Below are 19,211 nucleotides of genomic sequence, written 5' to 3'. Positions count from 1 at the left end.
GCTAAAACTGGGGAAGTCTTAGGCAAATCATGGAGTTGGTCACTTTAAATGCCTGGAAGACCCCCTATCAAAGAAAGAAAGAAAACATTCAAAGATTGTTATCAATAAAATGGTTACATAAATAAAGTGTAATTTATTTCATGTTTCTTCCAGGTAATAAAAAAGTAACGTGATTTTAGAAAAATCAATGTATAGAACTATATGTGACATCATTCAATTTACAAATAAGCAAAATCATACATAGAGTGGTATGACTCACAGAGTTTATCTGTTACTTATGGACTGTAGGCCCTGTGATGAATATTATAGGAATAATTTGTCAAACTAATTTGACAAGTATAATCACCAAGTAAGTAATTCAAAAAGAATGATTTATGAATCATATTATTTTTCCAGTTCCACAGTAGGAAAGGAGATATTTTAGATTAAAAATGCATGTTAGAATTTAGAGTAGGGGAGACAGATGTACGCTTTTATTAAAAAAATAAGTCTTTACTTATGATATGTTAAGCATTTAACGAACTTGACATATTTCCTCATGAACATACTTTTCAGCCCTGTTCCCTGAAGCTCACTGTTAAAGTGGATAAAGCTGCCACTCTGTAGTCATAAACTACCCAAGAATATTATGCTGAAAGATGATACCTTTAAGACATCTTTTATTTCTTTCATTAATTCTATTATTTAATTTGAATTTATGAATATCAAAAGAAGGTTTGAAAACAGACTGGAAACGCTTCAAATCAGTGGGCTCTTTGAAATGCACTTGGTTTTACTGTATTGCTACTTCATTTGCTTCCTACATTATACCACTATTTTGTTAAATTTTGCATTTGAAATGTAATTGCCTATTCAGTAATTCCTAGCATTAGTCAGATTTCTTGGATGACATAAATATTGATTTACTTTGACTGATAAAAAGAATCACTATCACTGAAGCATGTAAAAAAAAAAAACCTCAGTTGAGAAGTCTATTCAAAATGCTTTCATTTGAGCAATCTGTGTTTATAATTTTTTAATATGTCAACTTTATTACAAAAGAAATATCAACTTGAATCGCTTGAGTAAGATTTGGAAAGATTGTTTTTGTGGATTGTTTTGTTAGGCTGTCAGTCCTAGAGGCACTATAAGGAGGGTGGCTCTCAGTATCACCACCAAGAAGATAATAATAAAAGAGTCAATTGGGGGACTTCCCTGGTGGCGCAGTGGTTAAGAATCCACCTGCCAGTGCAGGCGACATGGGTTCAAGCCCTGGTCCTGGAAGATCCCACATGCCAAGGAGCAGGTAAGCCCGTGCGCCACAGCTACTGAGCCTGCGCTCTAGAGCCCATGAGCCACACAACTACTGAGCCCGCGTGCCACAACTACTGAAGCCCGCGTGCCTAGAGCCCGTGCTCCACAACAAGAGAAGCCACCGCAATGAGAAACGCGCGCACCGCAATGAAGAGTAACCCCTGCTCGCCACAACTAGAGAAAGCCCGGGTGCAACAGCAGAGACCCAAAGCAGCCAAAAATAAAGTAAATAAATTAAAAAAAAAATAGAACTTCATTAAAAAAAAAAAGAGTCAATTGGAGTCTTTTATATTTGATCATAATGAGTACCTATTAAATTATACTCTATGTTAGATAGGAATTTGATTTAATATTCTAGTATATTCATTTTATGCATAAGGTTGCATAAGATGCCAGGTCTCTAAAACCATAAGGATGGAGCAGGATGTGACCAAATAATCTGCCAGAGATTCTGTAATTCTATACCGTAGTCTAATTAGATCTCTTTCACATTCAAGGCAATGCATGTGAAGAGATGGATTCTCTTCAGTCCATTTATTTCCTGGGTATAAACCAGGGTTTCTCAACCTTGGCATTACTGACATATTGGGCTGGATAATTCTTTGTTGGCGGGGGTGGGGATAGGGCCTGTCTTGTACAGTGTAGAGTATTTAACAGCATACTTGGCCTCTACCCACTAGAAGCCAGTAGCACCTCCCTGGTTGTGACAATAAAAAATGTTTTCAGACATTGCCAACTGTCCTCTAGGGGTCAACATTTCCCCAGTTGTGAGCTACTGGTGTCAACTGTAGTGTCTTCTTCCAACACTTAAGCATATCATTTTTCAAATTCGGGTTACCTATGAAAATAAACTGTAGTTATACAACTGGTTTAGCTTCTGCAAGAGGAAGAAAGATATATAGGAAAGAATCAAAAAGAAACCTAAGGAAAGGCTAGGTCAGACACTCTGTCCTTTTAACTCCGAGAATGGTAGGAGGTATGTCACCGTTTTACATGACATCTGCCCGTTACTATCAGCTACTGTACTTTATTTGCACGTATTCAGCCAACAGCTGAGGACTTCATGAACTCGGCGCACTGAAGGGTCAGACTATCATGCCTGTGAATGGTTCTTAAACAAAGTCTCCATTGCATTAGTCACGAATAAGCTTTTCTTTAATGTCAGGTATGCCTATCATCTTATTCCTCTTCATTTTCTTCTCAAATATGTGTGGACACTGAAAAGGCAATTCTGCCTTATGGATTTGGTTCCTGTAATGCACCTTCTGTATACTAGATTCAATACCTCTTTCACATAGTTGGTTTTTTTTTGTTTTTTTTTTTTAAGGTTAGAGTACCTGTGCAGTGTTTCTATTAACTGATAAACAAAATGATCTTAAAACTCAATTTTACAACAATGTTTAAAGCAGTGTTTCCTAAACTGTAATCTGATTAGTAGCATCATCCTCACCTGGGGACTTGTTTAAAATGCAAATTGTCGAATGCCAGCCTAGACTTCCTGAGTCAGAAGCTTTGGGGGTGCTTTAACACACCCTCCAGATGATTCTGACATACACTAAAGTTTGGGATTCACTGGTTTATAGGTCTCATTTTGGGGGAAGTTACAGTTTATCCACAAACTGGTTTTTGAACACCAAATGGCCTTTGATATTTCTCCTTCAGCTGTCAGTGTGAGAGCAGATTTTTATAAGGCAGAGCTTTGGAAAATTAACTAATGGCAAAACAAAATATGCATATTGATAGCATCTCCTAAACTCATATTCACTCCACTTTTTTTCTTTCTTTTCTTTCTCTCTTCTAAGAGGCCATAAAGTTTATTCCCTTAGCCCTGTAAATTGGCAGTAATTGACAGCCTGACTGAGAGTTGGGCCGTAATTCCAAGTTTGAAAGAGCCAGGGACACGAACTCTTGCTTCACCTCTTAAGATGGATGTTAGGTCAGGAGCAAGGAGCAATGGGGCAAAGGGTTCCCTAGGAGCCTGGACTCAAGGCTATTGCCTGCAGCCTTTGCTTTTAGTACATTGAGTTCAGCATGAGGGTTGCCAAATGTATATACCTCTCACCAGCACTGCAGTCATTTTTCCTTTTAACCTACACCTACATCTGAATGGCCTAGAAAGGGTTATACCCAATGACAAATTTATCCATGCTGGCTTAAAAACTCCAAGGATTCCATCACCCAGAAGAAAACAGTGTAAGAGACTCTAAGCCGTGCTGGTGTTCCATTTAGCAAATCGCAAATAATAACATCATCCTGACAATTACAAGCTGTTTCATGCTACTGACATGTCAACAGCATCTATACATTGAATGTATAAAACTTCTAATACTATCAGGTCTCAATCTACGCTTCATTCTGTCAACAAATGCCTCTTGGGCATCTATTTTGTCCAGGAACAGTCTACGGAAAATTAACTATCATAATCCTTGGCATCCAGACGATCACAGTCTCATCAAGAAAATCATAAACTTATAGATACTTAAGAGCTAAATGCTATGATCAAGCATGTGCTAAGTGCTAAATAAATTTATAACTGAGTTTTTAAAGACAGTATGATATTTCATATTTAATCCTCATGACCTCTTGCTTAATGTTGTACTTCTCAAGTCATGTATATTTCCCAATTTTTGGCCCAGAGGATATGTAAAATGAAGTGTCTATAGATTTCGTTTTAAGTCTGAATTTCCACCAATTCTTGTATAGTCTTCTCATAGCAAACTATTTGCTGAAATACATGAAGGAACATAGACATTTTTTGGTAAGCAGAGGAGAGTCATTTTGTTTACAAGTGCAGGAGTAATCCAAGCACTTGCATGTTTTAGGACATCCAGCAAATTTTGTAGGAGTGGCCGGAGTGGTGAGAAATTACCCAGGAGAGAGGAAAAAGTTACCCTTAATGGTATTTGGGCAGCAATCTAACTGGAGGCTGAAGAATAGTGAAATTTAAAGCAAAGGGTATGAATCATTCCTTCATAGAGAAAAGTGTCATAGCTCTCTTTAATAGGGGTTATATTAAAACAATAGAACAATGGGTTGTTGCAGAAACATGCTATTTAGATCCCTAAAGATATTAATAATAAATTAGAGAGCAATGTCTATAAAATCATTTAAAGATACTTATCCAATAAAAAGAGGTTTTTTTTTAACATCTTTATTGGAGTATAATTGCTTTACAGTGTTGTGTTAGTTTCTGCTGTATAACAAAGTGAATCAGTTATATGTATACATATATCCCCATATCCCCTCCCTCTTGCGTCTCCCTCCCACCCTCCCTATCCCACCCCTCTAGGTGGTCACAAAGCCCCGAGCTGATCTCCCTGTGCTATGTGGCTGCTTCCCACTAGTTATCTATTTTTCATTTGGTAGTGTATATATGTCAATGTTGCTCTCTTACTTCATCCCAGCTTACCCTTCCCTCTCCCCTTACTCTCTTACTTCCTCCCAGCTTACCCTTCCCCTCACCCTCCTCAAGTCCATTCTCTACATCTGTGTCTTTATTCCTGTCCTGCCCCTAGGTTCATCAGAACCATTTTTTTTTTTTTAGATTCCATAGGTATGTGTTAGCATACAGTATTTGTTATTCTCTTTCTGACTTACTTCACTCTGTATGACAGACTCTAGGTCCATCCACCTCACTACAAATAACTCAATTTCATTTCTTTTTATGGCTGAGTACTATTCCATTGTATATATGTGCCACATCTTCTTTATCCATTCATCTGTCAGTGGACACTTAGGTTGCTTCCATGTCCTGGCTATTGTAAATAGTGCTGCAATGAACATTGTGGTACATGACTCTTTTTGAATTCTGGTTTTCTCAGGGTATGTGTCCAGTAGTGGGATTGCTGGGTCATATGGGAGTTCTATTTTCAGTTTTTTAAGGAACCTCCATACTGTTCTCCATAGTGGCTGTATCAATTTACATTCCCACCAACAGTGCAAGAGGGTTCCCTTTTCTCCACACCCTCTCAGCATTTATTGTTTGTAGATTTTTTGATGATGGCCATTCTGACTGGTGTGAGGTGATACCTCATTGTAGTTTTGATTTGCATTTCTCTAATGATACGTGAAGTTGAGCATCCTTTCATGTGTTTGTTGGCAATCTGTATATCTTCTTTGAAGAAATGTCTATTAAGATCTTCTGCCCATTTTTGGATTGGGTTGTTTGTTTTTTGATATTGAGCTGCATGAGCTGCTTGTATGTTTTGGAGATTAATCCTTTGTCAGTTGTTTCATTTGCAAATATTTTCTCCCATTCTGAAGGTTGTCTTTTCGTCTTGTTTATGGTTTCCTTCGTTGTGCAAAAGCTTTTCAGTTTCATTAGGTCCCATTTGTTTATTTTTGTTTTTATTTCCATTTCTCTAGGAGAGTTCTTTTTTAAAAATATCTGAGCATTTATCAAAATGGCCCTCCCGTAATATTCTAGGGTATTCTAGAATATTGGGGTATTCTGCTAGACTCTCAGATTTGAAAAGTATAGATATTCATAAAAATAAAGCAAAGAAATGAAATTCATGCTCCAGGGAGCAATAGAAGGAAAGTCGAAAAGTTTGCTTTTGATTAACTCTCTTACCAACACTATTACCACTGCCAAAATATGTTCCTTTTCTGTATAGTCTTTTTTTTCTGTTTGCGGAAACTTCATCTCCTCTATTGCTTAATCCAGAAACCTGAGGATCTTCCTTAACTTCTTTCTCATACTTTTCATTTACAACCAGGTTCTGTGAATTCTACCACTAAAATCATAACTCTCCTGATACACCATCCTAGTCAGAGACACCACCGCTCAGCCCCTGAACGTGCTACAAACTGCAGATTTCTTTTCTCATCTCCACTTTTGCCTCAGAAGTCAGACAATCTTTTAAAAGGGTAAGTAGAAATTCTCCTTCTTAAAACACTTTAGTGGTTTCCCATTGCTCTAAGAATGAAACTCAAACAACAGCACTATAAGGTAGCTATTACTATTATGCCTAGGTTGCAGGTGAGGGAACCAAAGCTCTTAAAACTTAATTTTATTGAGAACACATGATTAGCAAGTGGCTCCGCCCAGCCAGTCTAAATCCAAAGAACTGATCTGCTGCAAATTTGCTGCCCTCTGATGTGCTAGGTTTATAGTATTACTGAATAGACATGACAAGATGCATAAAGCAAATTGTGAGACAGTCATGCCAAGAGCTGTCAGATTAAGGTACTAATAATGATAATCATAAAATCAACAACTAAGATTTGCCAAGCACACACTCTGAAGACCCATAAACTTGAGGCTCTGTGCAATGTTATATTTGTGCCTAACAACAAAGCTCATTAATTTATAAATTTAATAATAGTAAAATTCAATTAATTTACTCTGAACAGCAATGCAGCCTTTTGAACATAAATGAGCAGGATATGGAATTAAATATCTTGTGTTCAGAGTGTCCTGTCATTTACTTGTTATGCGATTTGGAAGAAAATAAACGATTCTAAGCCTCAGTTTCCTCAATCTGTAAAATAACCTTACTAATAATAATTTCACATAATTGTGTTAAGCACAGGAAAGGAGATATTACTATGAAATATGTGCTATTAAAACAGTGACAGCATTATTAGAAATATATTTACATATGATTATATGTTTAGATATTTTTGCTAAACTGGCTTAAGTTAGTTCAAGTCACTGATAAATTCAATCATGCTTTTCAAATAAGTGGATCTGTATTGACAAAATGAGACATTGTAGAGGTAGTGAAATGTAATCATGTTGGCCAAATAATACATACTTCTGTTTTCTTTAATATTACCAGTTTCATAGGAATATTTCATGAGGGCACTTTAATTGCAATTTATTTATAGTCTATTTGTATCAGTCAGAGTTCAATCAGAGAAGCAGAACCACTGGAGATGGATGGATGGATTGATAGATGATAGGTAGATAAATAGTTAGGAACAGATAGATATATATAGGTATATGTATATATCTATTACAAGGATTTGACCATATGCAATTGTGGGAGTTGGTAAAGCAGTTTCTGCATAGCTGTGATCTTTGCTTCTAATGCTGAAACTAGAAGTCCACAGGGAAGACAGTTGGGACGGAAGATGGATACAGAGTGGGGGAGATCAAAAACAACCTAGACAACAAGCTAGAGCCCTAGGAGGAGGAACTGAAATGTATACCATTTCTTGTTTCCTCTGACCTTGGTGATGTGAAAGCCCTGCAGAAGGTGGGGTCCTTTACCACAGAGCTAAATAAAAGCACTTGGCCCAAGAGTGCATCCGACCAAAATTTGCAGATGCATATAAATAGTGTAGTATTTGCATTGTGAGTAGGTTCCCTCAAACACTCTCGTATACTTTAAATCATCTCTAGATTACTTATAATACTTAATACAGTGTAAATGCTAGATAAATAGCTGCCAGTACATGGAAAATTCAAGCTTTGCTTTTTTGAACTTTCTGGAAAACTTTTTTCTTTATGAATATTTTTGGCTTGTGGTTGGTTGAATTTGTGGGTGTGATGTGGAACCAGAGGATATAGAGGGCTGACTGTATACAGGAAAAGGGATTCTGGGAAATGTAGTTCAGCATAGTCAGGTCAACACGTTGTAGAGCCCATAATACATTCCTTATCAACTTGGCACCTGTAAACATCTTAAATCATACTTTGCCTCCAGGTAAAGATAATGACAAAGTCAAACTTCCACCCAACATGATATAATGATTATATCCTAAATATAACTGAAAATAAGCTCACTTCTTCCTCCTAAGAGGATAGAAGTCCTTCTTTTGTCTTTGGATGATTTTCATTCTTCTCCTAATTCATACTTCAAGTTGAATATCTTGTACTTTAAATACTGACTTATAAATTTAACTACTATTAACGTATCTTATATTTGATAAGGAGATGAGTGAGAGGAAGAAAAGAAAAATTGGGGGTTGATAAACAAACATGGTCATATCAAAATAATGAATAAATATCCTAACTATCACAGTCCTTCTTTTTACAGCTGGCCGTATGGTCATAGCTGGTATTTATAGCTATTTCTTCTACTCATTTCCTACCCCCTTTTCCTCAGTTAGCATCTCAGCTGGTATTAGTTTCTTACCCATGACACAGTCTTTCTTCCTGAAGGTTCTGGGTCCTTAGCAGGCCTGCCTGACTTGAGTCATTTTAGTTTTCCGTCAACTTTAATCACAGAACATAGGAGTACTAAGGAACACCTGGAGGATCTTCTGCATTACAGATGTGTTCCTCTTACCTCATTGTGCAGTAGCAACCCAACTTCTCCTTGATGGTCAAGATCAATAATCCCAGTTAGTCCAGTAACTATCTTCTTTGGCTGTTGATTTAGATTACTCCAGTAATCCCAAAGTGGCCAGGTAGCAGGCTCAAATTATAGTTTAATGGAATCATTTTGTGTTTCCTGAAGTTAGTCTGCAGTTCAGCAACGTTTGTGAGATACAAAAATGTTGATGTTTCACCTCCTTTCTCTAAATCTCATAGAAGAATTTCCTTGTGGTCCACTCTAACCAGAAACATAGACGAAAGGGATTTCTGGAGAATGTAGTTCGAACTAGCCAATAAATAAGTAATCAAGCTACTTTAAAATTGTGAGAATTTTTAATTCCCTTGAGATTGAAATCTCCATATATTTTTGGTTTGGGGAACTTTGTTTATGTGGAAGCATTCTTCCTTTGGAACTAAGAGCTCTGGACCAGCAGAACCTAAAGTTATACGGACAGAAAGTAAACATTTTGGTCGTGGAATACTAGGAGTAATATTGTGAGGAGCTACTCTTATTTGTATCCTTTGATTCCTGGTTAGCAGACAAACAGCATCATATACCAGATCATGCATATACTTTATGCTGGAGGATTGTGCAGCAGCCCTGCAAGCCCTTCAGCATATAGAGAACATGAGAAGACTAGTATGGATAAGATATCCAGTAAATCTACGGACAGTACTTTGGGAGATGCACTGCAGGCAGAGAGGGTGAATCTATATCCAGGATATTGTCTGTTCCAACAAGAACAAAGTGCTGTGCCTACCATGTTGGAAGAGGTCCAATATAATCAACCTGGCACCAGGCAGCTGACTGATTTTTCAGGAAATGGTGCCATAATGGGGGTACAGTGTTGGTTTCTGCTGTTGGCAAAAGGGGCATCCAGAAGTGGCTATAGCAAGATTGTCCTGGGTGAGTGTGGAAACCCAGGTTGCTGACCCTGTGAAAAACTTCCCATCCATATTGCAATGGCCACTCTATTCATGAACCTATTGTGTAATGACAGGAGTGGCTGGGAAGACAATTGGGAATGGAAGATAAAGTAAAAAGATTAAGAATAAGCTAGAACCTCATGAGAACAAGATAGAAAACTGTGACAGTTCTTAATGCTTCTGAAATTTTTGGCATGGGAACTCTACAGAAACCAGAGGTTTTTTTGGCATAACTAAACACACACACCTGGACTAGGAAGCTGAAGGGGGATCCAGGGAAGTGTAGCGCAGTTGCAGACCCAGTTATAGATTCACAGTAATGAGGCTAGCAAACCGATCAGCGACAATATATGTGAACTACAGAACACTTGCTTTCTTACTTCCCTTCTCAAAGTCTCATAGAAGAATCTCCTGGTAGCCCACCCTAACCAGAAACATACAAGAAAGGAATTTCGAAAAATGTAGTTCAGTCTCACCAAGATGAATATTACAAAGCCACTTTAAAATTGTAAGAAATTTTAGATCCCTAGATGATTCAAATCACCACATATTTTGGTTTGGGGAACTTTATCATAGACATAGTAGGAAGAGTTCAGAATTGGGAATCTGGGGACTGGGAGTTTCTGTCATGGTTCCATCGTTACCTGGACACGAAAACTTGATTAGTCATTTATTCCCACCTGGCCTTCATTTCTTCAACTGTGAAATAAAGGGAATACACTACATGATCTTTTGGAGGCCTTTTTGCATAATGGATAAAATGATTTATTTTCAGGCTGCTGTGAATCACATTCTGGTCAATTGTGTGATATTGTGCAGGATCCTGGAATCCTGTAATTCAGTCTCTTTATCTGTAAATAAAGATAATACTGAATCAGGGGTGTTGTGAGAATTGAATGAGTTAAAATATTTAAAGCTCTTAAACCATGAGGGGCATGTAGTGAGCACACATTAAATGTTAGCTAGTAGTAGCAATTTGCCTGTGAATTTTATGATTGCTTGTTTATTGTAGAGGTTTAAAAACCATATTGATTGCTTCAAAAATGTGTGCTGTGGCTTAGAGAATTAAAAGGAAATTACTACAGGTCTTTGTAAGTCTGTTTTACCATTTGTAAATCATGATTTTTTTTCCTCTTTGTTAATACCAAAGCTATTAATAAGGATGCATTAAATATCCATAATGAGGTGGACATTGTATAAATATGCAAACGAAGCAGTTATTTAGTAACCTTAATGAAGGGTGAGTATAATGGTATGGAGGGTTATTACTTGTACAAAAATGCTGACAAAGGAGCTTTCGCTCTTTAATGATAACAGTGACCAAAGAAGTGGGCTTAAAGTTTAAATTCTGATGTGCATTTTCCAGATTTGGAGAACTACGAACAATTTTATTTTATAGACACGAAGTCTGATTCTAGTAGAATTCTTGCTTTTATTTCTCACCAATATCCTAATTTACTTCAGTAATTCCAAACATTATGTAAGTATGTGTTGAGAAACCCACTCACCCCATCTTTCCTAAATATCTACTGCTTTTTTCCTTGTGAGCTAATTCCACTCATTTTCTGCCCTCACTCCCTGTTCTTATTGAGAGTATATGAGGGAGACCAGGCTGAAACAGAATCGCTATATACAAGTCACTCTTTTGATTGTAAGAGACAGGAATTCAACTAAAATCAGCTTAATGAAACAAAACAAAACAAGAAAAGAAGGATGGAAAGGAAAGGAAAGGAGAAAGGAAAGGAAAGGAAAAAGGAAAGGGGATTTATTATTTCACATCACTAAGAAATCTGTGGTATCACTGGCTTCTGACATTATTGGATCCAGAATTTCAAACAGTGAATCAACTCTTTGTCTCTGTCCCTGTCTCTCTGTCTCTACTCCTTCTCTCCTCCCCAGTCTCTGTGTTGCCATCACTCAGTTTTGATGTATGTATTAGCAGGCTTTTTATAACACTGTATCAGGTATAGAGGCTTCTGGAAGGTCCAGGATTTTGTCCTTAGAGCTAGTGATCCCAGAAAAAGAGAACTGCCGTGTCTCCCTCAATGTCCATGCACTCTAATACAGTCTACCTGGACTTCAATAGACATGCCCGTGTGTATCTGTCTGTTTGGCTGTGATAACAGAATACCTAGATGAGGTGGCTTAAACAATAGAATTTATTTTTCTCACAGCTCTGGAGGCTTGAACTCCAAAATCAAGGCATCAGTAGCGTTAGTTTTTGATGAGACCTTTCTTCCTGGTTTACATATGGCCACCTTCTCACTGTGTGCTTGTATTGGTTTGGCCCTTTGTGTGAGCAGAGAGAGAGAGCTAGAGAGCTCTGGTGTCTCCTCTTCTTCTTATAAGGACACCAGTGCTATCAGATAAGGGCCCTACCCTTATGACCTCATTTAACTTGAATTACCTTCTTAAAGGCCCTATTCCAAATACAGTCACATTGGGAGTTAAGCCTTCAATAAATGAATTTTGGGGGAACACAATTTAGTCCTCAGTAACACATATGAACAAATCACTGTGCCTAGGTTGATACCTAATTGGCTGATTGAAAGACATTTGATTAGTAGCAAGGTCCATACAATTGTCATCCCTACCATAATCACATAGGCAAGGGCAGTGGCCAATAAGAAAAAATACGGGACAAACAAACATGATATCAAGTGGATACTACAATAATATACATATTAAGATGCTCTTGCTCGGGTGATGTCATCAAAATGATGACATAGATCATTCCTGACTTCAGTCTCCCTCATAAGAAGACAAACTAGCAACCATTTATGAAGAAGACACCACTGTGAAAATCCCAAATCCAGAGGCGAAGCTTCAGCACCCCTCTGGACCACAGAGACTGAGAAGAATCACATCAGAAAGGTAAGAGGAGCAGCTACATTCTGACTGCATTGCCTCTCCCCCAGGGCAGGGGCAGCACTGCACCAAGAGCGCCCCTTTGGACCTATGATTTCTCCAGTGGGAAAAGGAAAGCACAAGGTGGATATCCAGCTCCCTCAGAAGGCCCTTCCTGGGAGGTCCACCTGTGTCTTGTCCCACACAGTTCGCTAGGGGAATCTGCAGGACTTGGTCACTGGAGGTCAGGTAGAAACAGAGACGTTGAGCGGGGGAGCTTACAGCAACCAACACTCATATCTTGGCTCACCATATTTCTCCTTGCAGCTGCAACTGAGCAGAGATCTCAGCCACGGGCTCTGCCCATCTGCAGAACTAAATCCGTAAGCCCTATCTGGCCAAGGAGCTCTGTTGAGTACAAGCTATGCTGGCCATGGAGCCTGTTCTATGACCCCACCGTGGCAGGGGAAAGAAAAAAATTGATGTCCTGCCCAACTACAGATTATACCTTCTAGACCCTCCAGGCCAGAGAAGCCAGGCAGCTGCTGATCCTATCCTATAGACAATCTTAGGCAGGAAGCCAAGCCAACAATCCTGCCCAGTTACTGAGTATAGCCTCTAGCCAGACGTAACCAGGGAGCCTGAACAGTGACCTTGGACAGCCTCAGAACTCAGCCTGCAGTCCCACCCAGCTAGGGAGCTAGGACATCAACCCTGCCCTACCCTGGAGCACAGTCCTAGCCTCACGGAACTCTGAGATACAGATCCTCCCAACCAAAAAGCCCCACTATGGACTTTGCTGAACAGCCAAGCACAGTTAGCGGCCTACCTGATCTCAAACCCCAGCCGTCAACTTCGGAACACAGTTTGCTTCCCCACCTGATTGAAGAGCACAGGCTGAGGTCTTGTCCAACAAATTGGATAACTTAGAAGAAATTAATAACTTCCTAGAAACATACAAACTACCAAGACTGAATTATGAAGAAATCGAAAATAACAGCAGACCAATAACAAGTAAAGAGATTGAGTCAGTCATTAAAAACCTCCCAACAAAATCCAGAACCAGATGGTTTCACTGGTGAACTGTTTCTTGTTTTGTTTTGTTTTTGTTTTTTGTTGTTTTCAGTTTAAATAAATTGAATAAAATTTTTAAAAATAAATCAGTAGAAGTAAAAATAAACAGAACCTTGGTTATCATTTAAGGTCTACTTAAAAAATTTCCAGCATGTTTTTCCTAACTATGTTAGAACCACAAAAGTTATATAGGAGATTGCTCCAACTGATTACTCTTATATAGAACACCAGTGTCATTCATTTGTCATTTGTACATGTTCTATTCACCTGAGTTCTGCATTAGCTTTCTTTCCCTAGTATGGAAGCATCAAAAAGACATGGTCTAGCAATCTGTTCATTATTAATAGCATTGATTACCAAACATATTCTGCTATAGGTAAAACACAAAATCCCTGACTAAAAAGCTAAACTATAAAGACATCAAACGTTTCCTTGCATTTTCTCTTATTCTGAATTTTGCTTCCTCATTTGATTTTTTAAATAAGATTTCTACTGTGTCAACTATGGTGAGAAAGTCCACATGAAAAATTTTGTATCTCACACAAAAAAGAAAGCAGTTTTCCAAGTGCTATGGATTATTCTATGGATAATAAAGTTATTACATTATTCTATACTTGGGATATGGGGAGGTTTAAAAAATGAGGAATTAATCTAAAATTACAGTGTTTACAAAACAGATTTCTCATTAACATACTTTTTTGTGAACAAATCCTGCAGTAATATACAAGCAGCAATATAGGAACAAAAAGAAATTAAAAACTTAAAGCCATTGCATAACAATTTAACTATTGTGAGAAATCTGTGTAATTTGAATCAAATTATTGGCATTATATAAAATTAGCACAAGCCTAGATTTAAAAAAAAAAAGGAAGAAAAAATATCAGGCTGTAAATGCTTTTAGTGCTAGATCATAATTCATAATTTAATCACTTTTTATATCATTAGGGATAAGCAGAGTATTTGGTGCAAAACAGAATGTTAATATAGGAATACCTTAAAATCTCCTATTCTTTTTTCTACATATTTTTAAAAATGATCACCATTTCTATGTAGTGTTTATTTTATCTACACTAAATAGAACTGTACTAGTGATAATATTTTATAAAGTAACATTTCAGCAGATTTTCAAATTCATATTGGTGAAATTGAAAGACATTGGGGTAGTCAAAAGAAAAGTCTAGACACTAACAGGCAGATATTTATAAACAACAACAATATCTACAAATGTTATTTATTGTTAATAATAGCCTTTAACAGAGATAGATAAATTGGTCAAGATAGATTTCTTCTGACAGTGGCTGACCATGATTCATACTGTTACTAATAAGAATATATATCTTTTTAAAAACAAAGAAGAATTAACACCAATCCTTCTCAGTCTCTTTCAAAAAACTGAAGAAGAAGGAACGCTTCCAGACTTATTTTATGAGGCCAGCATTACCTTGATACCAAAGCTAGAAAAGAACACTACAAGATAAGAAAACTATAGGCCAATATCCCTGATGGATATAGATGCAAATTTCTCAACACAAAAAAATTAGCAAGCCAAATTTAACATCATACTAAAGAAGAAAACTTAGGGGAAAAATTCTTTGACATTGGTCTTGACAATGATTTTATGGATTTGACACCAAAGCGCAAGCAACAAAAGCAAAAATAAAGTACAGCTACATCAAACCAAAAAGTTTCTGCTCAGCAAAATAAATAGTCAACAAAATGAGAAGGCAGCCTATGGAATGAGAGAAAACATTTGGAAACCACAAATTTGCTAAGGACTTAATGTCTAAAAATACATGAGGAACTCATACAACTCAATCCAATTAAAAAATGGGCAAAGGACCTGAATAAACATTCTTCCAAAGAAAATCTTCAGATGGCCGACAGGTACATTAAAAGGTACTAATCATAGGGGAAATGCAAATCAAAACCACAGTGAGATATCGCCTCACACCTGTTAGAATGGCTGTCATCAAAAACAGAAGAAAACAAGTGCTGGCAAGGATTTGGAGAAAACGGAACCCTTGTGCACTGTTGGTGGAAATGTAAATTAACATAGCCAGTAAGGAAAATAGTGTGGAAGTTCTTCAAAAAGTAAACTGTAGAACTGCCATACAATCCAGCATCCCATGTCTGAGTATATATCTGAAGGCAATGAAATCACTATCTCAGAGATATATCTGCACTCTCATGTTCATTGCAGCAGTATTTACAATAGCCAAGACATGGAAACAACCTAAGTGTCCATCAACAGGTGAATGCATAAAGAAAATGTGGTGTGTATATACCACATTATGGAGGAAGGGTACCTGGAGAAAACAAAGTCACTGTTCCCCATTTTGAAACAAAACCGAAATTTGACATTTTAAATGTTTTGTTCAGTAAAAATGGGAGAGAATTCCCATGTCCCTAGCCACAAGGGAGCAGTTCTACTGAGACGTGAACAGTGGCGACTAAAAATTTTGCAAACATTTGGGGAGAGGGAAAATTGGCTTTCTGTTAATTGACAAATGTTCCAGTAGGGCTCTATTTTTGTTGGAATGTGTAATATTGTTATATTACACACATATATTGACCAGAGTCTCTGCTGAGTTTATAAAATTCAGAAAAGATGGCTGGTAAAATTTTGGTTTTTATTAATTTATCTCAGTAAAAGCCCACTGCAACTCTAAAAACAAATAAACAACTTCAGACAGTCATAATGATTAAAGAAACATTAACCTAAAGACTGATAGAGAGCATTAAATATATAATTTTAAGATTAAATTTAGTCATTTAAGATTAAATGAAGATTAAAAGGGTAAGATTATAATATATAATGGCTTTATAATCTGACAATGTGAAAATACTACAATCACAAAAAATAAGCTATAATAGGAATAGCACATGCAAAAATATGTTTTCAATTCTTTTTAAATAGAATATTTCATGGTGGTAGTATTGCAATTCTGAGATTGTTTTATGTGATATGTATAATAAAGCAAATAAGTAATTATGATCTGTTCTAGTTCTATCAGATCCTATATTGTTGAGAACCTGAATTCTCAGTGTAGAAGAAAGGAAATACTGATATAGAAGTGGTAAATTAACACTGTATTCCTGAATTTAAACTGGAAATATAAGCATGAACTCTCAAGATATGTTGGCTTTGTCCACTGAGAAGGTCTAAAAACAATGATTCGTCTAGTAACAATAAGCATTCCTAGTACCAAGATTCTTATCTTAAAATACTATTTTCCATTAGAAGGAACCAGGTATTTTTAGAGAAATGGCTTATTCCAGGTCTTGGGCAGGAAATGTAAAAGATGGGCCTGAAATATCTTTCATGCCAGATAGCAACAAATCTACCAAAAATTGCTAAGTTCATGTCAAAAAATTCAGGAGCCAATTTTAAGAGGTTCCCACTGGCCAAAGATAGGACAAACTAAGCTCCAATATGGATAAAAATTGCAACTGGTATAAACCCATTGAATAAGTTTAAATCTGTGGGTTTATAATATATAAAAAGAGCTCTTGAATTGGTCATCTTCAGAGGATGGCAGAGAACCAGTTGATTATTTTGAAAACTGAATAAATAAAAGGCACAAATTGAAAATTTACTTATTTTTCCTATATGAATGACACCAATATGAATCAAATAGTATAAAAAGGGAAGTATCGCCTGGTAAAATTGTTTCAGCAAATATATAAAAACAAAATGAGAGAATTAAAACATCCCTGTTTTTCACCTCAATGAGGCATTGAGAATCAAAGCCTGCTAACTTTGCTAAGAGACAGAGGGGAGGGAGAGAGAGAGAGAGAAAGAATATGAATGAGAGAGATGCCTCTTGATGGAAGAGCATATCATCCACAGTTGTAGCAGAGTGAACCAGCCTGAGTCTGATCAAGCTCCTGGCTCCAGTTACCAATTTGAAGGACAAAGAAACATGTCAAATATATAATAAACAAGATCTATAGCCAGAAATTCTAGATGCCAATTGGTGTAGGTCCTTCAACAACAACAACAACAACAAAAAATTGTGAGGAAAAGGAATAGATTGAGTGGGAACCTGTGGATTAAAAGATAATTAAAGCACATAGCAAGTTAAAAAGTCATACAAAATTAAGTTAGACTGTCTTGAGATGGAAATTTGGATGACAAAGGCATAAAGAAACATAAAGAATTGTTTACTTAAAATACAAAATATAAAATTCAGTGTGGTGGGTTACTTTTGGAGAAAGGGAGAAGGGGGGCTATGATTGTGATGGGGTTTTTGAGGTGTCTGATCTAGTTCTATTTCTTGGTCTGGGTGTGGCTGCTAGGGGTTTTGCCTTATTCACATATTTTTGCTTTATGTGTTTTCAGTATCTGTATTTACCTTACAATAAAAAGGTGAAACAATGGCTGAGTCACCTGATGGCTAGTTTCTAATCTGAAACCACAGGTATGAATTCTCACTTCATTAACTAAAGCTAGCCAAATGGCCAAGGCTGAGGTTAGTATCGTGGGAACTATAATTATCTTAAAAGAAAGGCAAATAATAAATGGGAATAAAAATCGGAAAAATTTATTGGGCTTCTCTGGTGGCACAGTGGTTAAGAATCCACCTGCCAATGCAGGGGACACGGATTCAAACCCTGGTCCGGGAAGATCCCACATGCCGCGGAGCAACTAAGCCCTTGCACTACAACTACTGAGCCTGCGCTGTAGAGCCCGCGAAACACAACTACTGAGCCCACGTGCCACAACTACTGAAGCCCATGCACCTAGAGCCTGTGCTCCGCAACAAGAGAAGCCACTGCAACGAGAAGCCCGTGCACCGCAACGAAGAGTAGCCCCCGCTCGCTGCAAGTAGAGAAAACCCATGCACAGCAATGAAGACCCAGTGCAGCCAAAAATAAAAAAAAAAATTGTTTAAATGAATAAAATCTATCTTTAAAAAAAAATCAATTTACCACAAATAGAATGATGTAATACTAACAGAAAGTGTTAGTCACTCAAACTATGAGAATTGTAATGGGTTTGGTGAGTAGCTGGCCTCTAGGTATATTGAACAGGTGAGATCTAGGGTGAAATGATGATTAATTCCATGTAGGTGGTGGAGTAAAAGGAAGAGTGAGAATTATTATCTAGTGTTCTGAATTGAAACACAATGTCAATAGTGATACTACTCAATGATAGGGAACAATTGAATATGTAAAACAAGCTCTGATAAAGTTTGAGTAGGGAGGAAGATTATAAGCTTGGACAAATTTCACTTGAGACACAAGTGATATGTTCAAGAAAAATACTCAAGCAGCTTAATCAAACACAGCTCCAGAATTCAAGGAGAAATCTCAGCTAGAAATAGATATTTGGGAATCATTAGCATGTGGATCATTATGTATTGAAGCCATTCCCTGGAGAGTGTGTAGGGGAAGAAAGAAAAAAAAAAGTAGATTTCTGAAGATTAGCAACATTTAAAGGCTAGGTTGAGAAATAAGAGATCAAAAGGGGCGAAAAAAGATTCTGAGAAGGAGAAAACAGAATGGTATAAGAATAATTCAAAATAATTTTTTTTGACAGAAAAGGAAAATGAAATATAATATAGTTAAATATCCAGAGAGTTCAATAAGATAAATTCTGAGAAATATGTTTTTGTCTGAAACAGGAAGTTTCTCATTGGTATGTCCATGTGTTTTGATAGAGGAAGTAGGCAAAAATCATTAGTGTTGAGGGGACAGTGAAACTGAAGTTTGGGTGTTGCTTGGCCTTTGCATCAATTCAACCAGGATGACGGTTAAACATCAGGTAGAGAAAAGATCTCTCAGCCGAGACCAGAATACT

This window comes from Balaenoptera musculus, chromosome 3 (genome assembly GCF_009873245.2).
Source record: "Balaenoptera musculus isolate JJ_BM4_2016_0621 chromosome 3, mBalMus1.pri.v3, whole genome shotgun sequence".
NCBI lineage: Eukaryota > Metazoa > Chordata > Mammalia > Artiodactyla > Balaenopteridae > Balaenoptera > Balaenoptera musculus.
The sequence above is the reverse complement of the archived record's forward strand: the minus strand, read 5'-3'. Positions refer to the sequence as shown.